Source organism: Artibeus jamaicensis, unplaced genomic scaffold, assembly GCF_021234435.1.
Source record: "Artibeus jamaicensis isolate MK-2021 breed Jamaican fruit bat unplaced genomic scaffold, CSHL_Jam_final scaffold_1964, whole genome shotgun sequence".
NCBI lineage: Eukaryota > Metazoa > Chordata > Mammalia > Chiroptera > Phyllostomidae > Artibeus > Artibeus jamaicensis.
In genome coordinates, this window is record NW_026522030.1 from 16,564,412 (window position 1) to 16,585,233 (window position 20,822).

At 39.8% G+C, this 20,822-nt stretch overlaps 1 pseudogene; it reads left to right on the forward strand.

Moving 5' to 3' along the window:
• The window catches only part of LOC119045955 (serine/threonine-protein phosphatase with EF-hands 1-like), a 45,024-nt pseudogene extending 41,861 nt beyond the window's left edge, over positions 1 to 3,163 (forward strand).
• The last annotated feature ends 17,659 nt before the right edge of the window (positions 3,164 to 20,822 follow it).

The following is a 20,822-nucleotide window of genomic DNA, read 5'->3' on the forward strand; positions in this document are numbered from 1 at the left end:
AAAAACTTCTCACTCCAGAATGCAGACTGGTACAACCGCAATGGAAAACGGCATGGAGATTCCTCAAAAAATTAAAGATGGAACTGCCTTATAACCCAGTGATTTCACTTCTGGGACTATATCTGAAGAAATGTGAAACATTAATTCAAAAGAATATATGCACCCCAATGTTCATTGTAGCATTATTTACAAAAGCAAAGATATGGAAGCAACCCAAGTACTAAGTGTATTAAAAAAAATAAGTGGATATAAAAAGCACATATACACAGTGAAATCCTACTTGACCAAAAAGAAGGAATGAGATCTTACCTTTTGCAATAGCATGAATGAACCTAGAAGGTATCATGCTAAGAAAATAAGTCAGACAAAGAAAGACAAATACCACATGATTTCACTTATATGTGGAACCTAATGAATGAAATTAAAAAAAACAGAAACAGACTCACAGTGAGCAGACTAACAGCTATCAGGTGGGAGAGGGGTTGGGAGCGGGGTGAAAAAGATGAAGGTACAAAAAGCAGTAAAAATTAAAAGTTACAGAACAGCCACTGAGATGTAGATTACAGCATCAGAAATATAGTCAATAATATCTTGATAAATATATATGGGGCAAGGTGGGTACTTGAAGCAGCAGAGGTGGGGGGGATAACTCTGTAAAGTATATGATTTTTCTAACCACTTGATTGTGTATCTGAAAGTTAATACAGAATAATATTGAATGTAAACTGTAACTGAAAAAAATTAACTTAAAATAATTGTCCCTCCAAAGAGATACAACATATGGTAATTTGCATGGGAAACTAGATGATCTCTTTTTTTTTTTACCTTTTACAAGAATGTTCTCCCCTCAGGAAAAATCCGTTTTTTTATGGTGATTTTGTAGATCAAAGAAAAAATTTCAGAAATCCTAACAATCCTGTTTGTGAGTTTTCTTGTCTATGCTGGTGACCTGCACTTAACAGAAAGAACCATGGTTCCATATAAATTTTTGAAGTGTTTGTTCTATGTCTGTGAAATACGCCATTGGTACTTTAATAGGTATTGCATTGAATCTGTAAATTGCTTTGGGTAGTATGGACATTTTGATGATGTTAATTCTTCCAATCCATGAACAAGGTATATGTTTCCATTTGTTTGTGTTTTCCCTGATTTCTTTCTTCAGTGCTGTGTAGTTTTCTGCATACAGGTCTTTTACCTCCTTAGTTAGGTTTATTCCCAGATATTTTATTTTTGTTTTTGCTATATCGAATGGGATTTTTTCCTTGATTTCTGCTTCTCCTGATTCATTGTTAGTATATAAAAATGCCTTCGATTTCTGGATATAAAAACAAAGACACTGAAATAGAGAACAAGGGGACAGTGACCAGAGGGGAGAGGGAAGGGAATTTAAGGGGAAAAAAGGGGAAGGATTTGGAGGAAGAAGTATGAAGGACACAGGGACAAGAACTAACGGGGGTGGAAATGGGAGGGAGGTGGGGAGCATGGGGTGGGGTGGGCTGGGATGGGAGAAATAGACAGAAAACTGTACTTGAAAAGTAAATAAAAAATTTTTTTTAATTTTTTGAAAAAAAAAAAAAGCACCATGAAGATTTCTTTTATCCTCACTTAAGGACATTTTTTCGCTGCTCTTTGAGAGAGAGAGAAAAGGAGAGAGAAACATCAATGTGAGAAAGAAGCATCGATTGGTTGCCCCCCATACGCACCTGGACCAGGGATCAAACCCACAACTGAGATATGTGTCCTGACTGAGAATCAAACCCACAAACTTCCAGTTACAGGATGACACCCCAACCAATTCGGTCACACCAACCAGGGCCCGTGAAGATTTTTTTTATAAATACGAGGTATGACTTCACAAAAGAAGTCTTGCATAAATATAAGGTACGTGGAAAAAAACATCTTACAAATCTCGGACGTCATCTATGCCTGGCTCCCAAATGGCACAAACGTTGACAATGAAGCCCTGGTCATATGCGGTGGGATATCAGAGTCCAGAGATTTTAATTTACTCAACTGTAAAGAAGCAAAATGAAGTCTGTGCTAATGCCACCAATTCCAACAGATGGAGACTATGTCACTGACCCGAAGAGAAACAAAGCAGGTACTCCTCGGGGACTCAGAACAATTTAACTGGACCCCTTTCTGAACACTTAACAAAACATGAGTGGGAAGAGATTACCAATATTCCGTGCAGTGATCCCAGAGGAAAAAGAGGCTGTTATAGAAACACATGTGTCAAGGAGGAAGCTGCTATTTTGGACCAGGTATTACCCCCAAGATTGTTAATAAATACCAGTTTAAGATACTCATTAAGTCTCATGAATGAAAGAAAGCCTGAAGCATACTGAAATCTGCCGTTATGGGAAGACTACTACATTTTCTGCTTCTAATTATTATGAAGAAGGCAGCAATCGAGGAGTTCACATCAGGCTGAGTTTGGGTATGACTCTTCAATTTTTCCGGTGCTATATAACTGAGGCAATGTTCTTAAGGCCTCTTATCAATGGGTGAATACTATTCAAAGTAGTGCCATCAGGATATTAAAAGAGAATGATATCATGAAAAACTAACCTCATTCGTGCTTTCCAACTTCAAGACCACAATAAATCAGGAAAACTTTCTATGGGCAAATGGGCTTTTTCCATGGGGAAAGTTTTAGGGCTGAACTTAACCCTGGAGAGCCCTGAGTTCGCACCTGGTCTCCACAGACAAAGATGGTAATAGTGGCTATGTGTCCTGCTTCTATCATGTCCACCTTCAAAAGCCTGTGAAAGAGGTTCAGTCAGCTCTAATTGAAACTCTGTACAGATACTGATCTTACCTGCAAATCATCTTTAATGTCATTGGCTCTGATCACTCAGATCTGATCTCCAGGGAAGAATTTCATTCCTTGTGGAAACTTTTCAGTAGTTACTACCATGTTCACACTGATGACTCCCAAGTTGATGAGTTCACTGAAAGAGTAAACTTAAACAAAGATGGAAGCATCAGCTTTCATGAGGTTTTTAATTTTAAAAGTCTGTACTATTTTTATTTTTTTGTCTCTATTTTTTAACAAGCATTTGCTTTTAATATTATTTTATATTGGTTTCAGGTGTACGGCATAGTGGTTAGATGGTCACGTACTTTACATAATGTCCCCCCCAATATTTCCAGTGCCTAACCACCACCATCCATAGTCACTGCAGTATTACTGACTATATTCCCTATGCTGTACTTTACATCCCTATGCTGTGACTATCTCTTAACAAATTTGTACTTCTTAATCCCTACACCTCTTTCTCCCAGTTTCCCAACCCTCTTCACCTTTGGCAAACACCAGTCTACTCTCTGTGCCTATGAGCCTGTTTCAATTTTGTTTGTACATTTATGTTGTTCTTTAGACTCCACATTTAAGTGAAATCATATGGTATTTGTCTTTGTCTGACCAACTTATTTCACTGGGCATAATACTGTCTAAATCTATCCGTGCTGTTGCAAAGGGTAATATTTCACTCTTTTTTATGGCTGAGTGATATCCCATTGTAAATATGTACCACTACTTCTTTATCCACTTGCCTACTGAGGGCTACTTAGGTTGCTTTCATATCTTGGCTATTGTAAATAATGCTGCAATGAACATAAGCAACATATATAATGACACATATATTCTTTCAAATTGGTGTTTTGGGTTTCTTTAAATAAATTTCCAGGTGTGAAATTACTAGGTAAAAGGCAGTTCCATTTTTAATTTTTTAAAGAAGCTCCGAACGGTTTTCCATAGTGGCTGCACCAAAATGCACTCCCACCAAGGCATGAGGTTCCCTTCTCTCACCATATTTGCCAACACTCGTCATTTGTGGACCTGTTGAAAATAACCATTCTGACAGGTGTGAGGTTTTTGGATATTAACCCCGCAACTGATATATCATTAGCAAATATATTCACCCATTTAACAGGCTGTCTTTTTGCTTTGTTAATAGTTTCCTTTGCTGTGCAAAAACTTTTTAGTTTAATACAATCCCATCTGTTTTTTTTAATTTCCCTTGTCCAAGGAGATATGTCAGAAAAAATATTGCTAACAAAATATCAGAGATTTTACTGCCTATGTTTTCTTCTAAGATTTTTATGGCTTCCAGTCTTACATTTAAGTCTTTAATCCACTGTGAGTTTATTCTTGTACATGGTGTGAGAAGGTGATCTGGGTTTTGTGGGGTTTTTTTTTGCATGTATCTGTCCAATTGTCTGGCAGCATTTATGGAATTGACTACTTTTCCCTATTGTATGCTCTTCCCTCCTTCGTCAAATATTAACTAACCATGTAAGTGTGGGTTTATTCCTGGGCTCTCTATTCTGTTCCACTGAGCTACGCATCTGCTTTTATGCTAGTACCATGCTATTCTGTTTACTATAGCCTTATAGTTTGGTATCAAGTAGTGTGATGCCTCCAACTTTGTTCTTTTCTCAATATTGCTTAGGCTATTCAGGGTTGTTTATGGTTCCACATAAATTTTCAGGTTATTTGTTCTAGTTCTATGCAATACAAAATTAGTATTTTCATATGAATTGCATTGAATCTATAATTGTTTTAGATAGTATAAACATTTTAATGATGATAATTCTTCCTATCAATTAACCCATATATGCTTCAATTTATTTGTATTTCCTGCTTCAATTTATTTGTATTTCCTCTAATTTCTTTCTTCAGGATCTTATAATTTCCAAGTACAGGTCTTTTACCTCCTTGGTTAAATTTATTCACAGGTATTTTTATGTAATTGTAAATGGATTGTTTTCTTAGTTTCCCTTTCTTTATTGGAGTATAAAAAAACTGATTTCTGAATATTAATTTTGTATCCTGCTACTCTACTGAATTCATGTATCAGTTCTAGCTTTGGGTGGAATCTTTAGGGTTTTCTACAGACAGTATCATGTCATCTGCAAATAATGACACTTTGACTTCGTCCTTTCCAATCTGGATACCTTTTCTTTCTCCTCCTGGTCTGACTGTTATGACTAGTACTTCCAGTACTATGTTGAGTAAGAGTGGTGAAAACAGATATCCCTATCTTATTCCTGATCTTAAAGGAAATGCTTTTAGTTTTTCCCCATTCAGTAAGATGTTGGTTATGGGTCTATCATATTGTGGCCATTATTATGTTGAGATATGTTTCCTATATTCTCACTTCATTGAAAATTTTTTATCACAAATGTGTGCTGGACTTTGTCAAATGCTTTTCCTTCATCTATTGATATGATTATGTGGTTTTCATTGTTCATTTTGTTTATGTGCTACATCACATTAATTGATTTGCAGATATTATAACAACCCTGCACCCGAGGAATAAAGCCTACTTGATCATGGTATCTGCTCTTTTCAATGTACTGCTAGATTCGGTTTGGTAAAATTTTATTAAGGATTTTTGGACCATGTTCTTCAGGGACATAGGCCTGTAAATTTCTTTATAGTGTCTTGTTTGGATTTGGAATTAGCATAATGCTGGCCTCGTAAAATAAACCTGGCAATCCTCCCTCCTATTGAAGTTTCTAAAATAGTTTGAGAAGGGTAAGTTTTAGTTCTTCTTTGAATGTTTGCTAAAATTCAACTGCTTCGATTTCATTAAGTTGTAATCAGTCTGTTCTGATTTTCTGATTCTTCCTGATACAGTTTTGGAAAACTATGTTTCTAAGAATTTATCCATTTCTCCCAGGTTGTCCAGTTTGTTGGCATATAGTTGTTCACTAAATTTTTTATTCCTTTGTATTTCTGTAGTGTCAGTTCTTACTTCTACTCTTTTGTTTCTGATTCTTTTTTTCTTGATAAGCCTGGTTAAAGGTTTATCTTTTCAAAGAACCAACCCTTGGTTTCACTGGGGTTTGGGTTGCTGATTTTTGTTAGTCTCTACTTTGTTCATTTTTACTCCGATCTTCTTCTTATTATTATTTCTTATTATTATTATTTCCATCCTCCTATTCCCTTTGGGCTTGTTCTTTTTCTAGTTCCTTTAGGTGTAAGATTAATTGTTTGACATACAAATGAACTGGTTTGTTATCTAGTCTAGGTTAGATTGACAACAATCAAAGGGGTATCTATGTCTGAATTGTTTGTATGCTCTCATAGGAGAGAAACCAGGTTCACAGAGACATGTTGATGGGAATGAAAGAGGAGAGTTTCCAGAAACCTCTTCAAGCTCAGCATATTCATATTCATTCCATAACAATACAAGGGAAAAGGACAATTGTTTCTGCTTTTTACCTAAGGAAAAAGGCTTAAAGTGGTCACCTGACTTACCAACCCAGCCAAAAGGACTAGTAGTAGAAGGCAATTTCACCAGGAACTGAAAATCCAGTGTCTAGGGAATGTGATTAGCAGAAGGACTGAAAGCTATGAGCTATCATTCGACTTTGCGGTTTCCCATGACCACAGCTATGATCATGAGTTGGGGTGGGATTTGGCCTCCTGAATGTACCTAGTTTGGGAGAGGGATTGTAGAGGGGAAGATGTGGCCTCAAGGGATTCAGGCAGTCCTTACACTCCAAACAGTCCCTAACTTTGCCCTTTTGTCTTGCAAATCAAGCAAACCAGAAAGGTGCAAGGCAGTAGTTCTCAACAATGGCTATTCATTGGAATCACCAGATCAGTTCTTAAAAAGCACTAACACCCGGGCCCATCCAGACTAACTGCAACAGAGTCTGTGGGAAAGCAGCCAGGAGCCAATTATGTAAAGCCACAACTTTCAATAAGGGACCACAAACTTGCTCATGTCTATATCAAATATGAAGGGGCTCCCACCTCTGCTATAGCTTTTCTTGTGACCATCATTCCAAGGAGTAAAAGGTCAGAGAGGGAATGACTAGAAAGTACAAGAACATACAGATGGTTCATAAATTGAGCATCAAAATGAAAAGCAAAGCAATGCAGGCAACCCCAAGAACACCACTTTAGCCAACATTAAACCACTGGTTCACATCTAAAATGGATATTGGATAAATCCTTTAGAGGTTTCTTTTCTTCCACTCAGCTTTTTCTGCTGTTTTTGACTTTATTTTCTCTCTAGAGGTGATCTCTGTAGACTGTGCCAAACAAGCTTATTCTGATTGAGTCACTATTAAGACACTTCTCCCATGATTACCCAGCCTCAGTGCTATTGTGGAGAAGATTTCCAATCCATTTAGAGGTAGCAAACCAATACAATGTTAGAATGTATTATCACAAGGCTGCTGTAACATTACAATTAATAATACACTGTCTTCCCACAAAGAGGCTAGAAGGGTGGAAGTCCTGAATAGCCCAGGATATTAATGAACTTGATTTCAGCTGGGTGCCAATGCTGATCAGCCTGGGCAATTTGTTTTCAATCTCAAAATAAGTATACAGCCTAATTCACTTGAAATGTAAAACATAAGAAATTGGTCCTCGTCTGAGTTCGATGTTCTCCTTGAGAAGGTGAAACCTAGCAATATTAGATACGCTGTGAACTGCTTCTTAAAAAAAGAGAAGCTGCTATGGGAAGATCTGGCCAAACTTAAGCCAGTTATATGGCACTATCTACCCTTGAAGTATTACCAGGTGAGGCTCCTGCCAGGAATCAAATTATGTCTCCCAAAATAATGCTGAAGTCCTAACCCCCAGTACCTGTGGATGTGACCTCATTGGGTAAATAAGGTCTTTGCAGATAATCAAGTTAAGATGTGAGTGAGCCCTAATCCAGTATGACTGGTACCCTTATAAAAAGTGGAAATGTGGACACAAAGACAGGCATTTACAGAAGGAAGAGATGCGAGGGCACAGGGAGAACAGCATCTACAAGTTAAGGACTGCCTGAGGCCAGGAGAGCAGAATAGAACAGATTCTCCCTCACAGCCCTCCGAAGAAAGCAACCCTGCCGGCACCTTGATTTCTGACTTCTGGTCTCCAGAACTGTGACACAATAAGTTTCTAGTATATAAGCCACCAAGCTGGTTATACTTCATTACAGCAGCCCCAGGAAACTAATAGAGCACCAAAAGAAAGTACCGATTTAAAAAGTGGTGGACCATTCAAAACCATGCCAGTAATCCAGAGACCTAGATAAAAAGAGGCATTCAAGGTGGTATGTCAAAAAAGGCAGGCACCAGACAGAGATAATTGGAGAAAGTTAAAGGGGTAGAGAGAACAAGACCATGGGGAATCTCAAAAAAAAACCAGCCGTTTAGGTTCACTTCATGAACATGGATTTAACACCCACTAAGGGCCAGCACTGTCCTAGTGCTGGGCATAAAAAGTGATTATGGAGTTCCCACCAGACTTTCGGTGATGTGGTGTGCTGAGGTAGCAGTAAGCGGGATGCTTTGATGTCGAAGGGGCAGAAGAGGCTTACATACAACCAGGGATTTGGAGAAGACTACCTGGAAAATAGGATACCTAAATTCAATCCAGAAGGATGAGAATTGGTAGGGTGGAGCAAATATCTATTTTCATGAAGAATCCAGAGGCCTTTTGGTACTATGTTGAGACTGTCTAATAGGATGTGATTTTTTAAAAAAAGGGAAGGAGACACAACCTTCACACACACACTTGAACATAAAGCAACACAAGTTTGGCACCTAAAGAGCTGGAGAGAACCTACAGAAATAACCAGTAAAAGCAGCAGCCACATTACACAGGAGAGGAAACCATGCCAGTGGGAGTAACTGCCCCCTGTCTATGAGGACATGAGACCAGAAGATGACTAAAACTTCATGTGCCACGTGGAAATCAGTTCTATTTGTTCGTGGTACGTGTGAGACTCTCCACACCACTGTCACCTTTGAGAACTACCTGAAAACCATGGAAGACTTTGCAGGGGTACACAACAGTAAGTGGGAGCAAGCCAGAGAAACCAGGATAAAAACTTCAAAAAATAAATAAAGATGTCACCTAGATATTGTAAAAGCTAAAGAATAAACAGTATTTCAAAGCAAATTAATCACCCTTACACCATCTATTCACATTTAGTCCAATCTGCATGTGCTTTTTTGTCTTGTGTTAACTTGTCATCATTATCACTTACCAACATTCATTTCTTGAAAGCAACCTATTTGGGGGATGATGGCTCCACACCACAAGCGAGGCTGCTGTAACATCTTTGGCCAGTGACAACTCAATGGGTATCACTAGGGCCGCACATGTGAGCACAGACAGGCACAGCGTGGACCTCCTTTGTGCAGCAGTGCTCTGCTAATTGTGTCTCATGGAGGAGTCGGAAGTATTTTCCTTATGTTTTCCTAATGATGTTAACATCTTCATGAGGTTAATAAAACCATTAACATGGGCCAACTATAAATGGTTTCCTGTATAATATAAAACCATCTAAGTTCGGCCTTATGCAAACACTAGGGATTACTATTGTTGTGGTGGTTTTGTATTTGTATTCATTACTGTGCAAAACATCAGGGTCTTTTTCTTGTTAGGGCAAGAATAAGAGACCGCCAAGGACCTAATTTGATTAGGAGATTCCTAGACTGTGAGGTGGATACCAACTGGGGGTGTTGAAGGATATCCCCCAGGTTTGGTCCCATCCTTTATGGTCTCTTCTGCCCCCTGCTGGCCCAAAGAGGGAGATGCAGATCTCCAGCAACCCCTTGGGAGATGGAAAACACCAAAAGACAAGATAAAATATAAACTGTTCTGTACTATCACTTACTATGTGCTTTCTGAGTTAATACTTACAACATTCCCATGGGGTTGGTCTTGTTACTGCCACTGTACAGATAAAGAAAACTAGGCTTGAGTAGTAAACTATATTACCTAAGGACACAGGGCTCCAAGTGGCAGATCCAGGGCAAGTCATAAATCCAACTCACAACTCGTTACACCTGTTGTTAACCCAATGGGAGGTATGGGGTAGTGAAAGGCACATGAACTTTACAACCAGACAAATCTGAATTTTGATTTTAATTCTCCAACTTAATCCATTTAAGATGAACAAGTTACTAAATGTATTTAAATTCTTTGAGCGCGGTTTCTTCACCTGTAGAATGTGAATCACCATACCTACCTTGGAGGATTGCTGTGAGGATAAATGACAAAGCAGGCAAAGCACAGGACCTGGAACACAGGGGCTGCCCAACAGGCGGCAGTTGCTATCTGAGGCCAGAGACAGAGGGCTGACAAAGATCAGCTTTCCTGTGGCTCGGTAGTTTCTTGAACATTCAAGAACCCAGGAAGTTTGTAACTCAAGTCTCCAGTTCAAAAAAAAAAAAATGCTAGAATGTTCAAATAATGATGCAATGCATGTGAATAGCTCCTTAACACTTACAAACCACTTCTGTGTTTTTTATTTGATCTTCACCAATAGGTATTGATAAATGCATAAATATGCCATAAATAACTGAGGAAACTCACAATATGCCCAACATTACATTATACACATAAAATACGTAGCTGAATTTCATCTTCAACATATAGGTATTATTATTTTCCCTATTGTCTAGATGAAGAAAGTGAGGCTCAGAAAGTTTAAGTAACTTTCCCAGAATCACATTGTACTAAGTAACGGAGCTAAGGCCCCTCTGACCACAAAGCTCACTTCTCCAACCACTGGCTCTAATGCCTTTTCCTGAAGCAGGCAGAGCAAGTGTTACATTTCCACTACACATTCTGACCCATGTAAGGGTAAGAAACTTGCTCAAGGACTCAAAATTCTATCTGGAAAATCAGGCCTGAATGATGAGCAGGGGTGCCCGCAACCAGGATTAAGTTCCTTGTCTCTGAAGATCATACTGAGATTAAGATAATCACTCTCCAGGTAAAATACAGATAACGCTTATGAATCAAGTAAATTACATATTTTAATTGCCTCTAAGATTCTTTTCAAAACTTTAATTCTGTAACTCCATATTTAATGTAGAAGGACTCAGCCTTAAAACTAGAATAATTTTTTAGCAGGATAAAACAACCATGGCATGAAAAGGTTCCACCTACATGTGTTGGGTTTACAATGTGACAGCTGGAGAAGAACTTTGAAAAACCAGCCATTGTCCAGAAGCATTAATGTCCAAAGATAAATTAATAATAATGGGAAAAAACCATCACTCACTGAAACTGGAATGAAGTAAAGAAAAAATAGTATCTCTTTGCAAATCTGGCCCAGCACTTTCACTATAAATTAAAATGTATGATAAATCACAAAGAAATTGACCGGACATCTGCAGCAGAAATGAAATTATGAAAGAAAAACTGCACATTTGGGGAACTCAATGAACATGGAAACCAGTATGAGAGACGGCTTTCCTTCGGATTCATTTCTTATTCAACTCTTTTACAGAACAAACGTGATGCCTCCCACTGATGAGCTCCTTTTGAATATTTTGTATTTTCTAAGAACCAGACTGTGAAGAGGGCTATCTCCTGCAGTAAATTCAGAAAGTGTCATTGTCATAGTGTCAGACACATAAGGACACTACAACACAGGGAGTAGAATACATAACCATGATGTCTAATTACAAATTTATCAAATTGTGCATACAAAGCTGAAGCTTGTAACCGTGGCATAAAACAAATCCCAGTTTAGCCATAATTATGATTATCATAAAATCAGAATGGAAAGGAAGCCTTTATAAATATGAACTTTCTCTAAAGATGGCTTAGGTTTCTATATATAAAAATCTTCTTTGTATTTAAAATGAACAATGAAGAGAGTATAAATAATCTACAACTACAAATAAAATAACATTGTTTCCTAAAAGTTGTGCATAAAGTCAAACTTTTTTAATTACTGCAGATATTGGTATTTAAAGTAAACCTATAGCTTGTCCCTTTCCCTTTATAAAGTGAAAAATAATGTACTGTTTCTCAGATCCTGCTGATTTATTTTTATTTTAAATTCCTATTTTTCCTTTTAATGAAAATATTTATATTTTTCTTCAAACAAGACTTTCAAGATCTGAAAGTGCATTAACTGAGGAAAGTTTGTCTCAAACACAGACTTTCCTGCTTTTCAAGGAGAGTTACCCTGTCTGTGACCCCAGCATGAATGAAAACACACTTGGCCATTCGGCAACACTCGGCCAGGAAACTGCCTTCATCCCATAACCACTATGAGCCACCACAACCTAAGGACAACACAGAAAAATGGCAAGTGTCCAGGAGCTAAGAAGGAAATTTCCCATCTATTACAAGATGTTTTTAATGTAAAGGGGTGAGGGGAAGTCATCTTGACAACAGTGGACATACCGAATTCCAGCCTCTCCTCTCCAAATCCGTGACAGTTAAAGAAGCATTAAGTTTATCCTACACACCATACCTCATTATTTATGCTCTTTCCTATTCCTGTTGATGGTATGATATGTGTAAGGCTCTCCTCTACCTCCAAAAGTGAGTCTCTTGGCAAAGAGGCAAACATAGGTGTTACTTTATTTACCTCTTAAGACATACAGAAACGGGGAGTTAGGAGAGCTGCCACCAGAAGAGCCAAGGCAGATCCACGTGCTCTTCACACCTTGGGTTGGACATGACACCTGAAGCAGGCAAACAGGCGCAGAGGGCCCACGTGTGAGAACAAAGCCTTATCTTCCCCCAGCAAGGAAGCTTTAAGAACCTAGCCAATACAGCAGCTGTCTATCAAGCCAGACAGAATGTCCATCCTCAATCTTTGCCATGTGTGAGGCTAACTCTGACATATTAGTATATACTTCATCTGGGTGAATAAACTCCTTTCTTTTAGAAAAACAGACTGGAGGAAAGGGTGGTGTTTTTATTTTCAGAAATCCTTAAAAGGTAAAATCAACCCAAGCAGCCTAGAGAAAGAAATCAATAAATCACACACCAGAGCTTAAGGTTTCATTGTGCGCTGTCTGTGAGTGGGAGAAAAGTTCAGCAGAGATTCATGGGCCCCCTACACAGTCTCAGATAGGGTATCACTGGAGCTGAGACAGCGTTCTATATCAGGGCACTGCAGGCAGACCTGAGAAAATTGCCTTCTGCTTCCACAAACAGAAATCTAACTCAGAAAGCAAGACACATCTCTTTATATAGCACCTTCCTGATCTGTGGTTTATACAAAGGAGCTGGTACTTCATTTTCTAATGGTATAACATTACACAAATGTTAATGAGAATTATCATTTTCTAGAATAAATGCAGTTGCACTTAGAAGGAAAATGTGCCAAAGCTGTATGGCGTGCTGAGAAGAAGACTGGACCCACTCTCAGAGGACCTGGGCTCTAACACTGCCCTGCAGTACCAAGCTCCCAGGGCTCACTCTGGCTCTTTGTTTCCTCATCTGTAAAACAGGGTGACTGCCAGGGCTGCCAGCCCCTGGGATGACTGCTCCATGCTTCTCAAAAATTTGAATTTAATCATCTTCAAATGAGGTACATGCATCATATGTTTTTGTCTTATATGTGGTACTCCTTACACATTTATGATACTAATGCTTGAAATTCAAGAATCTCAAAGAGTCCCAGTCTTCAAAAGAAAGTAGTGTTTTGACCCAGTCAGCCACAGCTAATGTCTCCATACTGCATCTCTACTTGGATATCTCAACTTGAGCTGCATTTCGAAAATGAAAGAGAGATACAGGCAGCCAAGTGGGAGGAAGGAAAAGCACACGTTAACGTGTGGTACTGTCAAGCATCACATCATGTTCCAGACATGCAAGCAGTTGGGCATGACCAGACAGGAGGTGTAAGGGGAGAGGTAAGGAGAAGAGAAAAATGGAAGTGAAATGCACAACAAGAAGCAAATCTTGAAAGGAGCTGTGAGCTAAACTGAAGACCTTGAACTCTACCCTGAAAATTGAAGGGAGAGGCAGAAAGGGGATAGGGATCATTGAAGGTTTTTAACTTGCTGGATTTCTATTTTAAGCCTCTCTACTCTGGAGGCTGCCTGGAAGATGGACAAGTAGTTCCTCCATCAGTAAAAATGAGTTATTGTAGACAAAGGGTTCACAATGCTGGCTGCAAGTCAGAATCACCTGAGAAGCTGATCAAAGTGCTGCTAACCTAGCATCATCCAAAAAAATTTTATTGAATTTGGTGGGGGGAGAAAGGAACTGGCAATTTTTTTTAAGCATGCAAACCTTAAGGACTGATTAATTAACGATTAAAAAAAAATAAAAAAAAAAAAAAAAAAAGAAATTTTAATCAACTATATCAAAGAAAGTTCCTACCATTCCAAGTGAAGCATGGTAAAAAGCCGTTTTCTTTGCATCTCCAGAGCCCAAACCTGGAACAAGGTTTGCAAAGCACCTCAAACACTCACTCTCTTCAAAGTGATAGAAGAGTATCTATCACTATTCTTCAAATTGGTTTTATTCTCGGGTACCCAGCATCTTCCTAAAAAACACAGGATTATTTCAGAAAACAAGTTCAAACTTCTACTTCAGAATTTCATGCTATCAAATCATTTACATGTGAAATACCAGCACCTCCCAAATAAATAGAAGACCAATAAGAAATGATCTTATAAACCTGCAGTGGTGTCCAACCTTTTAGCATCTCTGGGCCACACTGGGAGAAAAAGAGCTGTTTTGGGCTACACATTAAATACAGTGCACCACATAATCATTAAAAATATGATATTTTAAGTAAATTTATGATTTCGTGTTGGACTGCATTCACAACCATCCTGGGCCGCAGGTTGGACACCCCTGTGATTGTTTTTAATCAATCAGTTAAGGAGCATATATAGAAAAAAACCTTAGTCTGTAAAAATATTTCCCCAAATCCCGGCATGGTAAGTGAGCAGACACCCTACTCATTTGCTGCCTCTCTCTTCCCCTGGTCGGCACCTGAGGAGCCTGTCTGTTCAGTTGTTTTCAAAACGAATTATTTATTGAGCACTTCCTGTGAGCCAGGCATCCTGCTGAAGACTTTACAAATAAGTTAGTATTCACCACCATTTATCAACAGGAATCTACAGAGAGGAAAAATAAATCGCTGGAGGACACTGACCTAGTAAACAGCAGTGCCACAATAAGAATCCAAGTTCATGTCTCCGAAATCCATGCGCTTCTCAATCACCCAACACTGAACTGCCCTTCCTCCCCACTCTAATTGTATATCTTGTCTCCCACCCACAAGCCCACACCCGCACCTTCATCCCGACCTGTGAAGCAGGATTCCACTTGGAATTCACAGAAGGCAGATGAAAAGTTGAATTAAGAGCTGACACACCCACAAACACACACGCAGCCCCAGGTCACCCGGTCCTCACTCTGGGGTGACCCCTCTGATTGCTGTCAGCAGGGTGCCCTCTGCTGTTTAAGATTAAATATGGGTTAAGGACTGAGGGCCTGAAAGATTCAGAGGGGGCCATCTTCTAGTGAGGAGACCTAATCTTGAGATGGATTTGTACCTTATAAAGAAAATACTCCTGTTCTACCAAACAAGGATTCACCCACCCCCACCACCCCGCCAAAAAAAAAAAAAAAAAGACATGAATCTCGGTTTCAAGATGTTTTCCAAATTCAAGCCACAAGCCACAGATTATATTGGCCCTGAAATTAGTCTCCACCCCACAGTTAGATGTTATTTTCCTGTGTTCGTAGGGTTCACATGAACCCAGATTACTAACCTGTACGGCTATCGACTTCCCTTAAAAGTATGGCTGCGAGAAGGACGAACATCTCCTACCTCGGGCATCTTAATGATGCAGAACTCACTACAAGAAGCACACAGCCCGGATGCGTTCTTTCTTTACCCAGAAATTATAAAACATTTAGGCACCCTGGGGCACGTTCATCATAAAATATTCAGCAACATCTGCGCCCGATTAGTTACTGAGCCTAGACCCAGAAAACATGGCGCCGGCTCTGCAGGCCGCGCTGCGTCACGTGGCCGTGGCCGTTAGCTGGGACCGGAAGGCACCGGAGGGCACCGGTCACGCTCCTTCACTCCAACCACCCAGTTTCTCCCCAGCACTTCCCAGTCACGGGCTCCCTGGGCAAGTTTATGAACAGGATTTTGCCCAGCAGCTCCCCAGCAAAGCAGTTTCTATCAAACGCTGCCTGGTCCTGTGGGCAGTGGGTTGTGTCCCCCTTTCTAAAACTTACACAATCGAGTCGCAGGAAGCCAGGTCACAGCCTGGGGACCGCCTGGCCGAGCTTTGATGTAGGTGAGAGCACAGCGCCGGCCCTGCAGTTTGCGCATGCGCACAGGCTTGCAGGCGCACGTGGGGAGCTTCACACAGCTCCGCCCCAGAAACTGGCAGAACTGTGTGGAAAGCAAAACAGGCTGCTGGTCAAAACATCTGAGTTCCGTTAGGCAATCAATCGGGCAATATATCAATTCCTTCAGTATGCCAGGCGCAGTGCTAGGCTGTGTTCTATCTCTGCCAACTTTTCGCCCCAATACTTTTGTGACCTTAAGTCTGGGTTTTAAGATGGGGGGGAACAAGGCAGTCACCCTGAAAGCTGTTGTAAATACAGACTCCTCCTGATACTGAAGTTTGCTCAACAACTGCCCTCTGTGCCCAACTCTCTTCACCTTCCCATCCCCAACTGCATATTTATATTGGGAAAAGTTTCAAGAGGTATATAGCCCATCCCCTTCAAGAACTGCTAGATTAGCCCTGGCTGGTGTGGCTCAGTGGGTTAGGTGTCGTCAGACAAAGCAAAAAGTTACTGACTCCATTCCCAGTTAAGGCACATGCCTGGGTTGCAGGTTCAGTCCCCTGCTGAGGGTGTGTGAGAGGCAACCAATTGATGTTTCTCTCACACATCAATGTCTCCCTCTTTTTCTCTCCGCCCCACCCCACCCCCCGGCCCCACTCTCGGGGTGGGGGGGGGGGGAACCCTACTAGATTAGATCCTTTAGAAGCAGAATGACCATACACCCAATTTGTCCAGGACAATTTACACCTGGCAATTTTTATTAATAATATCTCCTTTTATTCTCAAAAGTGTCCCAGTTTGGGAATGTAAATTATATAAACGCCCTGTATAAAATCCCCTACACAGTCGATGTGACTTTTAACACACCCTCACCAAAAAATTCAGGACTTCCAGAAATTTACCTATACAACTCTACCCAGCTATTTTGGGATTCTCAGTTGGGATGTCTCTCCTAAGTGTCTCAGCCTTCACATTGAGGCATCCATATTTCCCCCTCACCTGCTCTGCCTCCCCCAGGGTCTCCAATGAGAAGCTACGTGAAGACCCCTCACCACTGAGGCTGCCCAGCAGCAACCCAACTAGCCCCAGCTCAGCAGAATGAAGGGGCGACCCCCACACACCGGCCGGTGCCACACTCCGGCACAAGGCCTGGGAAGCAATGTGAACTCAGGCTGCTAACGACACCCAGAGGTCTTTCTTGCATTATATCTATTATCACAGCACAGTGCTCTTTATAAAAAGACCACAAAATTAGGGGCTATCAACCAACCTAAGTCATAGGCAAGTTTCCTTAGATCCACCACGTGTTTTGTTTTTCATGTTGAGCCAACATTTTAAAATCAGATTTCATAGAAAATCTGTGATGTGCTAAAGAACCGCTCATGAAAGCCAAACAAATGTTAAATTTTCAAAAATTTTGTGAGCTATTATTAAAATTTAAATTATACAGACAGACACCTAAATAAATTCTATTAAAACAAATAGAATACTTACACTGTGGTAATGGTTGAACAGTTCAGAAAACATACTAAAATTTATTGAACTGTACACTTAAAATGTCTGAAGAGTAAGTTTTATGGTATGTAAATTATATCTCAAAAAGCTGTTAAAAATTTTAAAGTAATACATACTCAATAGTCATCACTCATTAATTATTATTATTTACTAAAATTGATATTATACTTGGGGTTATTTGGGGTCTATTGCATCTGTGCAGTGGCAATTCCATCTACTAGAAAACTATTGCACATCTCTTCCCAACTGCACATTCTGTAAAATCTCTTCAAGTCTTGAGATAAGTCATGATACGAGATTATTCACACCATGGAACTAGGCTTGGATCATTATTTGTTGATTGTCTAGACTTAAGGTAATGGAGAAAATGGTAATAATGCCAATTAAACTTAACAGTGTGTTGTGCCTGTTGTGTTTACATTGTGAATAGCTCCAGAATGAACTGTTTTTTCAGTATTTGAAAACTACCAGCCAGTTCAGAAGTCATTCATGTCATGGCGAATACGTGAACTTATGAGTGATGGTTGGTATTTTCATTTACCATAACAAGTCCTGTGAAAGTGAAACAAAGACATGTCAGAATTACACTTGTAATCAAACTTTTATTCATAGTCTGATTTTGTGACCTTATTGTTAGTGACAGAATTATTAAAACTGAGAGTGGATTTGGTAAAAAAATAATAGTCATCCATAGTTTGTTAAATTTTATGAGTATTTGCAAATTGTGTGCTACTTATCCTTTGCATAAGTAAAATTTATAATAATATATAATTTTATATATATATATATATATATATATATATATATATACTTTCTGTGGTTACCAGCATGCCATTGTCTGATATCTTCATTTCCAGGTTTCTCTTGTAAAGTCAAATCTGGTAATACTACACCTATATGCCCACCTAGTAACCAGGAGTTGGCTGGAGTTGAGGCAGTGTCGTCTACCCCTTAGAGGAGCACACAGTCTCCAGTTCATGCACAGTCCTCCCCACTTCCTCCTGTTTCATACTCCATTTCTCATGAAGCAGAGGATACCTGCCTGACTCCCGTGGGCAGGTCCTCTCCGGGAGAATCAGACCCAAGTCCATCATGCTGAGCAGAGGACCAATAACTGAAACAGACAGACTGACTAATGGCGGGTTACCCAGAAGAGATTATTAAAATAAACCCGAGCTTCCCTTCAATCTGTCAGCATTATTCGGCCTGTGGCTACCCCATTTCCATCTCTTTCCTTTTGCCAGCCCAATTTCTATTCTCCATCTCCCCTCCTACTTTGCCTTTCAGCTCAACTAATTCTCCAATCTGGTCTCTTGGCTGCTGATCTTCTGAGTTAGCTTTCTGAACTCCGTCTACCATGCTCATTCCTGCCATAGTGCATCCATGGATGGGTAACTCAGCCCCAAAACCTCTCCACTTTCCACGGAAGCTGGTCCTGTTCCACTGCTCGAAGCCCTTCTCAGCTCAGCTATAAAAGAATTCAAGTACTTAAAAATCATGAGAACGAAGTGCACTGAAAACAAACTGCACTGTTGATATATATTCTCTCTGTTAACAGCAGTATTTGAGAATTCAAATTCATATCACATTTTCCTATAATGGTAACATTATAAATACAGTGTACAGCTCAGTCCATTAAACACGTGATTTACCTACACTGCAATATAACAAAGCTATAGAGTCCTCTGCATCCTAGGTCACAGAGTAAAGAGGAAGAGGTTTGCTGAGCTCCAGGCCAGCCATGGGTAAAATTCTAAAGTGAGTGAACTCAGCCCTATTTGGTTTTTTTTACTCAGTCTACTTTCTATTTCCCTCATACTTAATTCAATCTAAAATCTCCCACCACCCCCAACGACCAGCTGAACTGTAGACTACACCATCTAATCTAGTAGCCACTAGTCACATGTGGCAACAAAGCACTTGAATTTCACAGACTTAATACAAAAAAAAAATGTAAAACATCATTAATACTTTGTACGTTAGGTAGATGTTTAAGTGACAATATTTGGGTACGTTGGGTTAAATAAAATACATTATTAAAATTAACTTCACTTTTTAAAGTTTTTAATGTGGTCACTAGAAAATCTAAAATGGTATAGTTGGCTCACATTTGTGGCTTACACTGTGTTTCTATTGGGCAGCATTGCTCCCAGGGGTGCAATAAAACTCCCAGGGGTGTCCGCATGCGGCTCAAGATGACTATGAATTCAGCCCCACATAAAACTGTAAATTTACTTAAAACCTTTTTTTTGCTCATGAGTTTTTGTTAGTGTTTGTGTATTTAATGTGTGGCCCAAGACAACTCTTCTTCTTCCAGTGTGGCCCAGAGATGCTGAAAGGTCAGACACCCCTGACCCTTACTATCCAGAGTGTCATCCACCAAGCAGCAACTCGAGCATCACTTGGAAACTGTTAGAAAGCAGAATCGCAGGCCCACTTAATTACATAGAGTTTGCAGTTTAGCAAGATCCGCAGGTGATTCATCTGTACATTAAACTTGAAACACACAGTTCAGGGACCCACAAACCTTTTCTTTAGAGGGTCAAATAGTAAATATTTCAGGCTTTGTAGTTCATACAGTCTCAATCACTACCACTGAACTGTCATTTTATTCAATATTATATGAAAATGAGTGCATGTGGATGTGTTCCTGTGAAACTTCATTTATAAAAACAGGCCACAAAGTTTACCCATCCTTGGCTAGACCAGTGGTTTCTCAAACATTAGCATTCATTAGCATCCCTTGGAGAACCAGATAAAACACAGCTTGCTGGGCACCATCCTCAGAGTTTCTGATTCAGTAGGTTTAGGAAAGCATCTGGGAATTTACATTTCAACAAGTTGCCTAGTGGTACCGGTGCTGCGGGAGCAGAGGCCACTTTGAGAGCCACTACTCTGGAGTTACGGTTTTCAATTCTGACTGTACGCTGCAGTGATCTAGCAGTCCTCTTAAAATGGCTCGTGCCCAGGCCTCACTCCAGACCAATCAAATCACAATCTCTAAGAGTGGCCCCTGGTGGCATCGATTTTTTTTAAAGTTCCCCATGTGTTTCTAATATGCAACCAGGTATCTGCACATAACAAAATCACCAACATTCCCTAAATAACAATGGCAAGGAGTTAGAAAAACAGGAATGTTAACAAACCAATTTATAATGATTTCTGAGAGACCTATATCACCTTAACACACCAAAGATAAGTATTTTCCAAGGGATTTTTTCTTATGGCTCTCAACTTGATAGAACAAAGCACA